Here is a 10,969-nt window from a genome sequence, read left to right as displayed (position 1 = left end):
ATCGTACATACATCGTTTTCAAGCATGGCTCCTCGTTCATTGCTCGATTTACATTTGCGGTAAATGACAAACCGCAATGAAGCACAATTATTCTAGTTCAAAATTGTCACGAACACTTGGCACGCATGCTTACACAGTAGCGCACCAAACGTAATTTAAAAGTAGAACGAAAACGGGACGAGATTCGCTTACCGTTTCACGGAGTGCCTTCGGATCCCAGGCCTAAAGAACTCGGAAGTCGCCGGCGGTCCGGAGATCGGACGAGGCGAGCCGACCGCGCTGACCCAGGCCGACCACACCTGGTTGAACTATGAGAGGCGCCGTCGAGTTTAGAACCAGAGACGCAGTAGAAACGGACCGCAAAACATCTGTCCCGTAACCGTAAACGAGCCAACGAACCACATCGCGCTATCTTCGCCATTGTTCGCCATCTCCGCGACGACCGGAAGTGGAAGCCGCGAACTTAGAAAAGCCGCGGCAGCGGAAGCACCGAAGCCACTGGGCGGAAGCCTTAAGTTTCGGTTTCGGTTTCGGTTTTCTCCAACGCCGGCTACGGTCGCTACGGTTGCGGGCTGGTGAGTTTGTGGCTGGTTGCGAGGACGCGAGGGGCCACGAAAAGACGCCGAGTTTGCCGAGTACGAGCAACGGGCCGTTTGCCGCTGTCGACCGGCGATGCGGTATCCGCGGCTTGGTGTTACGATCGGTTTCTTGCCGTGCACGTTAACTCAAAGCTCGAAGTTCCGCAGTTCCGTTCCGGCACCAGCCGCACCACGTTTTCCGGTGCATCGCACGTGGAGTCCTTTCGACGCATTCAGTGAAAGTAAAGATCGTGTCCGCTGTCTTCGGTGCTGTGGAAGAAGTTGCGAGACGGAAGAAGCATCAAAACCAAGGCGTTTAGGACTCCAGGCCGGGCCGCCGGTTCACTCTGAACGAGAGGCGACGTGTGTGCCCACGCTTTGAGGAAGCCTCCGCGTTTCGCCGCGCCAGACCTCGCCGATCGCGACAGGACCAACCGGACCCCGAGTCCGAGAGGCTCTTGCGCAGCCAGGAACGGCACCGAAGTAGGAGCTGCTCGTTCTGCGCTACCATGCAGTGCTCTACAGTGCTCGGAGCTCTCGGGTGTCATTCGTGCTTGCACTGAAGCCATTGTGACCCCTTCGGACGCGCAAGTCGTACTTCGCAAAGGTTTGGACGGGGCCGCCCTCACCGAGCAGCTCCGCTATATTCCGCTTACTTATGATCGCAACAAAAGCTTGCGTTTGTTCTCGGGAAAAAAAATTGCGGGACCGCTCTCCGCGCCGCTGACGAGGTTGGCCGCCGCCATGTTCTCAGCTGTTCACTCGCTCCTGCAGCGAGCGCCTTGCGATTATCCTTCCCGTTCCAAAATGCGATGCGCTTTGCGCATTATGCCGTTTACATGATCATATATTGAATGAGGCAACTGGATTCAATGCGACTAAGTCGCATTCATGTAAACGCGGCTTATGTTCTTTTTCGACATACATGGTGTATGTACGATACCGGTGGTGAACGATGGACGTTTTTGATGGAAGATGGCGGTCGTCTTTCTGCATGTATGATTTAGTTATACCGGTGGTCCTGTGGTGTAAGCGTTTGTTGGAAAGAAGGCGGTCGCCTACGTCATCGGACGCAAAATCATACCAGCCACACGGAATCATATCGGCAAGCAAACTGGCTGCCAGTATAGACAGACCCGGAGCCATAGCGGTGCCGGTATCTCCAGTTATGCAGAACGCCAAACCAAACTAGCTGCATACATAATACCAAGAAATTATGTTGGTGTCATACCAGAATTGTAAAAGCGGCAGGTTTGTTTCTTGTACGTTTTTCCAATAGGGATGAGACATCCTTTGCTGACGAAATAGTTAGTATTCGGCCACTTGTGATGGGCCGACCACAGCGACGCTTTCGATCGCTCACGTCGCCAATACTGGTCAAAGCGAACGGCGGGCTCTCGATTTCTTTCTTTGTTGGGAGGTGTTTACAGATATTGCGAGGTGTTTACAGATATAGACTATTGATATGTCGGACCTGAAATGTTCACTACAGTACTGACGGATGAGCACTGTTGAATACTACATAAATAGGATTACGCTTCCAGCGAGAGCTCGAGCGCGTAGAATCGGTCAGCTGTCCAATGGCAAAGAAGACGACATAGACGATAGATCTCTGCCAGCTCCGACTCTACAGGCTCCAACAATGTAAATACCTCGTTCATCGACTCTTAAAGGCTACTGAAACCGACAGGTTCAACTATACGTCATTACCTTTTTCGGAACACTTGCAAGACGAGAATGGAAAACGTGAGTTTTGGTATTCCGCGTGCATTACTGGACACAAAATAAGCCTCACGTGATTCTACAAAAAAATGAGCAGTATACTAGGCCACCACTGCTCCGAGAAACACCCCTTTTAGAAAAAGTTTGGAGCGATTCAGCATCTCGCGAGCTTCGAGAGTGCACGCAGCCAAAAGCACGACAGAAAGCATCAACTACGTCCGGCCGTCTGGCTGCCGAGCGCCAAGCCTCAGCTTCATAGGGCGCGCTTTTTACGTAAACAAATATCCGCTAGACAGGCCGAGCATGCGCCCAAACGGCCAAACGTATCCAAAAGACCGCCACGCCGCACGCACTACTCCAGCAACGTAAGCGCACAGCGCACTGTGCAGAAAGAGTGAGGAGAATTTGCGCTTGCGCCACCTGCGCCCTGTCCGTAGCGGACACCGTAGTGCGCTGCGAACACGCGAAGAGCGCGGGACGTCAAGAAGCCAACGCCGCGTCGATGAACGAGAGAGAGAGAGAGAGAAATGGTTGTCTAGACGTCCGAGTAAAAAAAAAGTGTCGACGAAATGTAGCAAGTTCTGTCGAGCATCAAATGTCGAACAAACGATCTGCGGATGACACATCGATGCAACAAATGTCGAATAAACGATTTGCCGATGAAACATTGCAACGTCGATGAAACGATCTGTCGATGAAACGTTGTTCGACGAACTGATTGCCCATCATAGAACTGCGCGCCAAGAATGACGTGGCTTGCCACATGAAAAGTGACGGATCGAGAGCGCGACAGAGAGACACAGGGACGACCCAAACCCCCAAACCGCTCAAACCAAACCATGCAAGCCATGCCAAACCAATCCAAACGAAACCAATCCAAGGACGGCTGCACGTATCAAGATAATAAATGCTGGCAGTATTTTATAAAGGCCGAGGTGACTGAAAAACAATGCCGGCCGATGATTCCTTAAATCGCAGCCTACTCCGGCAAGCACGGTCGATCAACAAAAGCAGAAGCAACTCGAGTGAGAAGAAAAACTCGGCCTCCGCGGCATCCTCTCATAGAATAGCATACGACCGACGGACACCACGCCAACAAGTATCATGTAAGCAGTGATAGAGTGCAGGCGAGCTGGTAATTAATCGACATCTTGTAAACCCTAAGATAGGAACGATAAAAAGCAGGCAAAAAAAAAAAAAAAACGGACGAACACAACAACTAGAGCTACGTCACGTGAAACCACCCTACCTAATATTACCGCCCTCTCAAAACAGAAAAAAAATTTGGTCGACACATGCATAAACTTCCCTAGAAGTATGTGTGGGTGAAAGAAACGACTTTCAAATCTAAAAACACAGAGACAAAGAAAAAGGCTCACGAGCTTGACGGAATCTTTTTCCAAAACACGTAGCATTCATTAAAAATGTTAAAAAGTGATTGAGCCGCCCTTACTTATTTCCAGTGATTTAAGTACAGCAACCAAAATAACCCTAATTAATAATCGATACGAATTAAGATATTAGATACTTGAAAGCCTTATATGATTGTTTTCTAAACAATATTTAGATATATTTTTAAAATAAGTAAACCAATAAAGTATAATGTAGATGGTTCAGCGTGTTGGTTTTAAGTTATCATAACTAAAGCGGGACGTGGAAGACAAACAGGCAGCACAGGCTTTCGTTTAAAAAAGAAAGTCTTACCAGCACGACAGCACGTTACATGAAGCTCAAGGAAGTATATAATGTAGATGGTTGAGCCTGGGGGGCTGTCTGTTTGTCTCCCATGTCTCTCTTTCGTTATCGTAAAATGAAGTCTACTTAACGACAAAGCCAATTGACGATTACAATTGCTGGGATTAATCGAGCGCATCAATGGAGCCTTGTAATTCTTTGTTTACCGAGGCCATATGTTATTTTTCATTAGTTCCGAAGTAAAATATTGTCACGGGTGGTGACCACAAAAACGGGAAATAAACAGGAAGAAATAAACGTTTAATTAGGCGAACTTGTGCCAAAAATAAAAGGGTATAAAAGGTAATAACAGAGCGTCGCGGGCGTCGAAGTCGGCGTGACAGCAGAGTCGAACGCTGGGGCGAGACTGAATGCAGATCGCCACGCGGAGCCCCTTATGTACACGTGTGGGCTTCTGGAATAATCGGCGTAGAAGGTTTGGCGTGTAGAACATTCCGACCTCGAACAAGCAACATGGTTCTCGAATTCACCAGAACATTACTTTACAGAGTCAACAAAAATGTGCCTCCGCGGCCAGGAATCGAACCCTGGCTTTCAGCGTGGAAAGCAAGCGCGATAACCGTTAGGCCACGCGCGCGCTGCCTACTTGGACAGCTGCGCGCGCGGCATTACTCCCCCCTTTAAAAAAGTGCATCGTCCCGATGCAACCCAGAAACAAAACAAAGCAAATAAAAAGGACGGTAAACTAAAGAGTCATTTGGAACACATAAGGTCCACAGTCCTATCGAGCGTAGTACGGCTTCAGTCGCACGACGTGGACGACTTCCGGTCGTGGAGGGCGGCGTGAGGAAGTCCGTGTTCCGTCAGGCATCACCTCGTAGTTCAGATCCCCGAGTCGACGAAGCACTTTGTAGGGTCTAAAGTAGCGCTTCAGGAGTTTCTCGCTGAGACCACGGCGGCGGATCGGTGTCCACACCCACACCCTCTCTCCGGGCTGGAAGTGGACGTCCCGACGACGAAGGTTGTAGCGGCCAGTGTCGACACGTTGTTGAGCCTTAATCCGGAGTCTGGCGAGCTGACGGACTTCTTCTGCCCTTTGGGCAACCACCTGGGCGTCGTCGCTTGCGTCGACTGCCGGTTCGTGGGTTAACATAGCGTCCAGCATTGTCGTTACCTTGCGCCCATGCACCAGTTGAAAGGGTGTCACTCCGGTAGTCTCTTGTACGGCCGTGTCATAGGCAAATGTGACGTATGGCAACACCTCGTCCCATGTCTTGTGCTCCACGTCGACGTACATGGAGATCATATCGGCGACGGTCTTGTTGAGTCTCTCCGTTAGCCCGTTGGTCTGCGAGTGGTACGCCGTGGTGCGACGATGGCTGGTGTGGCTGAGACGAAGGACTTCCTGCGTCAGCTGGGCCATGAATGATGATCCACGGTCTGAGATCAGTACTTCGGGAGCGCCGTGCCGGAGGACGATGGACTCGATGAAAAACTTCGCGACTTCAACAGCCGTTCCTGATGGAAGGGCTTTTGTCTCTGCGTACCGCGTGAGATAATCGGTTGCGACGATGATTAATCGGTTTCCTTGCGTCGACGGTGGGAAAGGTCAGAGTAAATCCATACCGATTTGCTGGAATGGGGCAGATGGCGGCGTAATAGGCTGAAGAAGTCCTGCCGGTCTCGTCGGTGGCTTCTTCCGTCGTTGACACTCGTGGCAGGATTGGGTGTAGTGGTGCACTGTCTTCGCAAGCTTGGGCCAGTAGTACTTTTCGCGTATCCTGGCAAGAGTCCTGCTGTAACCAAGGTGTCCCGCCGTCGGGTCATCATGGCAGGCTTGAAAAATTTCTTCTTGAAGACTGGAACAGCCACGCCGTGCTGTTGTCGCTGACATTCTCCATGTAGAGTACACCTTGTCGGATGGAGAAGGTTGGCAGTGTTCGTACAAAACCGCGCGGAACGGCGCTTCCTTGTCCCTCTAGGTGCTCGATGAGTGCTCGCAGCTCAGGGTCGTCTCGCTGGAGTGCTGCCATGTCGCTGACATCCAGAGCGCCGACGAAACACTCATCGTCGTCCTCTTTGGTGCAGGAAGGACCGGCCTCGACTGGGGCTCTCGACAGGCAGTCGGCATCATTGTGCTTCCGGCCGGACTTGTACACCACGGTCATGTCGAACTCCTGCAGTCGTAGGCTCCACCGAGCGAGGCGTCCGGAGGGGTCCTTCAGATTCGCCAGCCAGCACAGCGAGTGGTGGTTTGTGACCACGCGAAAAGGACTTCCGTACAAATATGGGCGAAACTTTGTTATTGCCCAGACGACCGCGAGGCACTCCTTTTCAGTCGTTGAATAGATCGTCTCCGCGTTAGACAGCGTCCGACTTGCGTATGCGATAACTCGCTCTGCACCGTCCTGCACTTGGACTAGTACCGCACCCAGTCCGGTGTTACTGGCGTCGGTGTTCTCGGTTTCAGCAAACTGGTCGAAATGGCCAAGAATCGGGGGCGTCTGGAGTCTTCGTTTGAGCTCGTCGAATGACCTTTGGTGTTCTTCTGTCCACTCGAACTAAACGGCGTCCTTCGTGAGTTGTGTCAGCGGTGCGGATAGTTTGGCGAAGTCTCGAACAAAGCGTTTGTAATAGGCACAGAGTCCGAGAAATCTTCTTACTGCCTTTTTGTCAGACGGCGGCGCAAATGCAGCTACGGCGTGGGTCTTCTTGGGGTCAGGTAAAACACCTTTGTTGTTTACGACGTGGCCGAGGAACTTTAGTTCCCCATAGGCGAACCGACACTTTGTTGGCTTGAGTGACAGGCCGGCGGTCTTGATGGCTTGAAGCACGGCTCGAAGTCGTCTGAGGTGTTCGTCGAAATCTCGTGAGAATACTACGACATCGTCCAGGTAGACGAGGCAGCTCTGCCATTTCAGACCTGCCAGCACGGTGTCCATGACGCGCTGGAAGGTGGCTGGTGCTGTACAAAGTCCGAACGGCATCACTTTGAATTCGTACAGTCCGTCGGGAGTGACGAAGGCAGTTTTCTCCCGGTCACGTTCGTCGACTTCAATCTGCCATAACCACTCTTCAGGTCCATCGACGAAAAATATCGGGAGTGGCACAGTCGGTCTAACGTATCGTCGATAAGGGGGAGCGGATAGACGTCCTTCGTCACAGCGTTCAGTCGACGATAGTCCACGCAGAACCGCAGGGTCCGATCCTTCTTCTTTACAAGGACGACTGGGGACGCCTATGGACTTCTTGAGGGTTGAATGATGTCGTCGTCGAGCATCTCCTGGACTTGATCTTAAATCACTTTCCTTTCCTTTAAGGAGACTCGATACGGCGACTGGTGGACAGGGAGTGCGTCGTCGTCAGTAATAATGCGATGTTTCGCCATTGCTGTTTGGCGAACTTTTGATGTCGTGGCAAAACTGTCACTGTAATCGGCGAGGAGGTCAACCAGTTGCCGGCGCTTCGGAGCTGGGAGCTCGGGGTCGATGTCGAGCGGCGTCGGCGTCGTGCTCTTCTGTTGGGGCGACGAGGTTTCCTCGGAGATTGCAGTGAACACCGCTGGCGCCTGAAGCTCCTCGAAGTGGCCGACGGTGGTACCATTCGTTAGGTGCTGCGGCTCCTCTCGAAAGTTCGTCACAAGAACAGTTGTACGTCTTTCTTGGAGATCCGTCACGCCTCTTGCGACACCAATTCCTTTCTCAAGGAGCAGTTGGACGCTGCCTTCCAGAAGACCTTCACCGTGCATGGCTGCGTCGGTTATAACGGTGACGAAAACACTCGACCGCGGCGGTAGGTTCATATGGTCGGCGATAACTCGGATTGCGGTTGACGTCGTGTTGATCTCCACCGGCGGCACGACGGGCTTTCGAAGCGTCAACTGGTTTGCAGCGAGGTCGATGACGGCGCCATACTCGCAGAGGAAGTCCATTCCGAGGATAACAACCCTCGCACAGTCTTGCACGACGACGAACCTCACAGGCCAGGTTTCACCGTCGATCTCAACGCGGGCTGTGCACCTTCCGACAGGTGTGATAAGATGTCCGCCGGCGGTCCATATCTGCGGTCTATCCCACAACGTCGTAACTTTTCGAAGGCGACGAGAGAGTCTTCTACTCAAAACGGAGTAGTCTGCTCCGATGTCAACGAGTGCCGTCGCGTCGTGGCCGTCGATGATAACGTTGAGGTTATTCGACACTGTTGCAGAAACGTCGTTTCGGGGCGTGGCGGTGTTAGAGTGGGCGAGCTCCGACGACCTTGGACGATCTTGGCATCGTTCGTCTTCGGCAACACCACCTCCCAGCATTGCCGTGCCTAGTTTCCCCGGCGAGGAGCAAGGGGCGACAGGCTTTCTCGTCGGGGTCGGTGCATCGGCGAAGCTGGACGTCTTGGTGATGGCGAACGGTATCCTCGGGAGGGAGCGGGCGCTGGAGACGGTGCACGTTGCAGGTATTCCTCGATGTCTCGCGGTCGTTCTCCGCTCCTTGGGCGTGGGGCGTCCGGCGCGAACTCGCGAAACCCGATCTGCCGGTAGGGGCATCGCCGGTACACATGATCAGCTTCACCGCAGTGGTAGCACAGCGGTCGCCTGTCGAGCGTCCACCACAGGTCGGTCTTCCTTGCCACAGCTTGATCTGGGCGGACGTGCGCCCTAACTTCTTGGTGCTGGGGATACTGCGGCGCTGGAGGTTCACGTCCGGGGGGGGGCGGGGGTGAAGTGTACAGACGCGAGGCTGGTGGTGCTCGTCGGACCATTTCGGCGTAGCTTAGGGCTGGCTCTTTCTGTGCTGCTGCGGTGACGGCAACCTCGGGATGGAAGGCTCGGTGAACGGAGTGAGAGGGAGGCTGGGCGACCTGCAGCAGATAGGATCTTGCCTAGCTCTTCCCAGACGATATCCCGGACGATCTCCCGAAGGCTGTCGACACCGGTGGTGCTCAAATCCAGATGGGTAGCTGAGACGGTTGGAGCAGTAGGCGCGCCGGCGAGTCGGTGGTAGTGGCTTGCTCGGGACGTCAGTGCACGCTCGATATTGCTGGCTTTGGTTACAAAACCTTCGACAGTCGTTGGGGGATTGCGTATCAGGCTTCCGAAGATTTCAGTTTTCACGCCACAGATGAGGGCGCAAAGTTTCTTTTCCTCGGCGGCCTCCGGATCGGCTCGGGCGCTTAGCTGCAGGACATCTTCGACAATGCTTGTCACGCTTTCGTTAGGGCCCTGCACCCTTGATTGAAGGAGATCCTCTGCTCGCCGTCGACGGTGGGGGTTGATAAACGTCCTCTTTACTTCGGCAGCGCATGACTCCGTTGTGGCCGTCGATGACGACGGCCTCAAGAAGATACGGGGGACAGTACCCCCTCGTCCTTCGAGGTGCTCGATTAACGCGCGCAACTCAGGATCGTCTCTTTGACGTCGTGCCATGTCGTCGGTGTTCACTGCACCTAGGAAGCATTCGTCGTCATCGCCGTTGCTGCTGCTGCCAGAAGGTGTTTCGACGGGGGCTCTGGACAGGCAGTCGGCGTCGCTGTGCTTCCGGCCTGACTTGTAGACCACAGTCATGTTGAACTCTTGTAGTCGTAGACTCTATCGTGCGAGGCGTCCTGAAGGGTCCTTGAGGTTCGCAAGCCAGCAGAGCGAGTGGTGGTCCGTGACTACACGGAACGGGCTCCCCTACAAATACGGACGAAACTTCGTTATTGCCCAGACGACCGCGAGGCATTCTTTCTCAGTCGTGGAGTAATTTTTCTCCGCCTTGGACAGTGTCCGACTTGCGTAGGCGATAACTCGCTCGGTGCCTTCTTGCACTTGAACCAGTACCGCGGCAAGTCCAGCGTTCCTTGCGTCCGTGTGAATTTCGGTTTCCGCATCTTGATCGAAATGTCCTAGAACAGGAGGAGTCTGCAGCCGTCGCTTCAGCTCGTCGAATGCCTGCTGCTGCTCCTCGGCCCATTCGAACTTCTCGGCGTCTTTTGTGAGGTTTGTGAGCGGTGCGGAAATCCTTGCAAAATTCCGGATGAAGCGCCGATAGTAGGCACATAGTCCAAGAAACATTCGCACGGCCTTCTTGTCTGTCGGTGTTGGAAATGTTGCGACGGCCAGTCTTCTCTGGGTCGGGGCGAACGCCTTCGTTACTAACTACATGACCTAGGAACTTCAGTTCGTCATAGGCGAACCGACAATTTGACGGCTTCAGGGTGAGTCCGGCGGTCCGTATGGCTTGGAGAACTGCTCGGAGTCGTCGCAAGCGCTCGTCGAAGTCGCTGGAAAACACTACGACGTCATCGAGGTAGACGAGACAGCTCTGCCACTTCAGTCCTGCCAGTACAGTGTCCATGACACGCTGGAAAGTTGCTGGAGCCGTGCACAGTCCGAAGGGCATCACCTTGAACTCGTACAGCCCATCTGGCGTGACGAAAGCTGTCTTCTCTCGGTCCCGTTCGTCGACTTCGATCTGCCAGTAGCCGCTCTTGGGGTGAAGTGGTGAGCAAGGAAGAGCTTGTCTAGGCCCAAAAGGCAGATGGTTTTTGTCAGCGGGTGTTGGGAAAAATTGCGGAAATGGCAAGCAACACCGGGAACGCTGGCGGTCAATGTAAGGAACATATTGATTCATACCTGCTGGGTCAGGACGGCTTATTGCTCCGCTACATTCCAACAATCGACGACGAGGAGGGGAACGACTCTCCGTTCAGGGTGGTGATTCCTAGGAAGCTACGGAGGCGGTTTATCGGATACTTCCACGACTCGGCTTTGGCTGGTCATGGCAGCGGCAGCAAGACTTTTCAAAAGTTATGTCGCGTCGCGACCTGGCCGGGGATGAGACAGGACACACTCCGATACGCCTGTAGCTGCCCAGCCTGCCAGAGAGCGAAGCCGCGAGGGGGAAAGCCCCCAGGCCTGATGCAGCCTGTAGTGAGTCACTACCCGTGGGAGATGGTTGCTTGCGACATCATCGGCCCACTTCCAAAAAGTCCCCGTG

The sequence above is a fragment of the Ixodes scapularis genome, unplaced genomic scaffold (genome assembly GCF_016920785.2).
Source record: "Ixodes scapularis isolate PalLabHiFi unplaced genomic scaffold, ASM1692078v2 PGA_scaffold1__304_contigs__length_218370807, whole genome shotgun sequence".
Lineage (NCBI taxonomy): Eukaryota > Metazoa > Arthropoda > Arachnida > Ixodida > Ixodidae > Ixodes > Ixodes scapularis.
The sequence above is the reverse complement of the archived record's forward strand: the minus strand, read 5'-3'. Positions refer to the sequence as shown.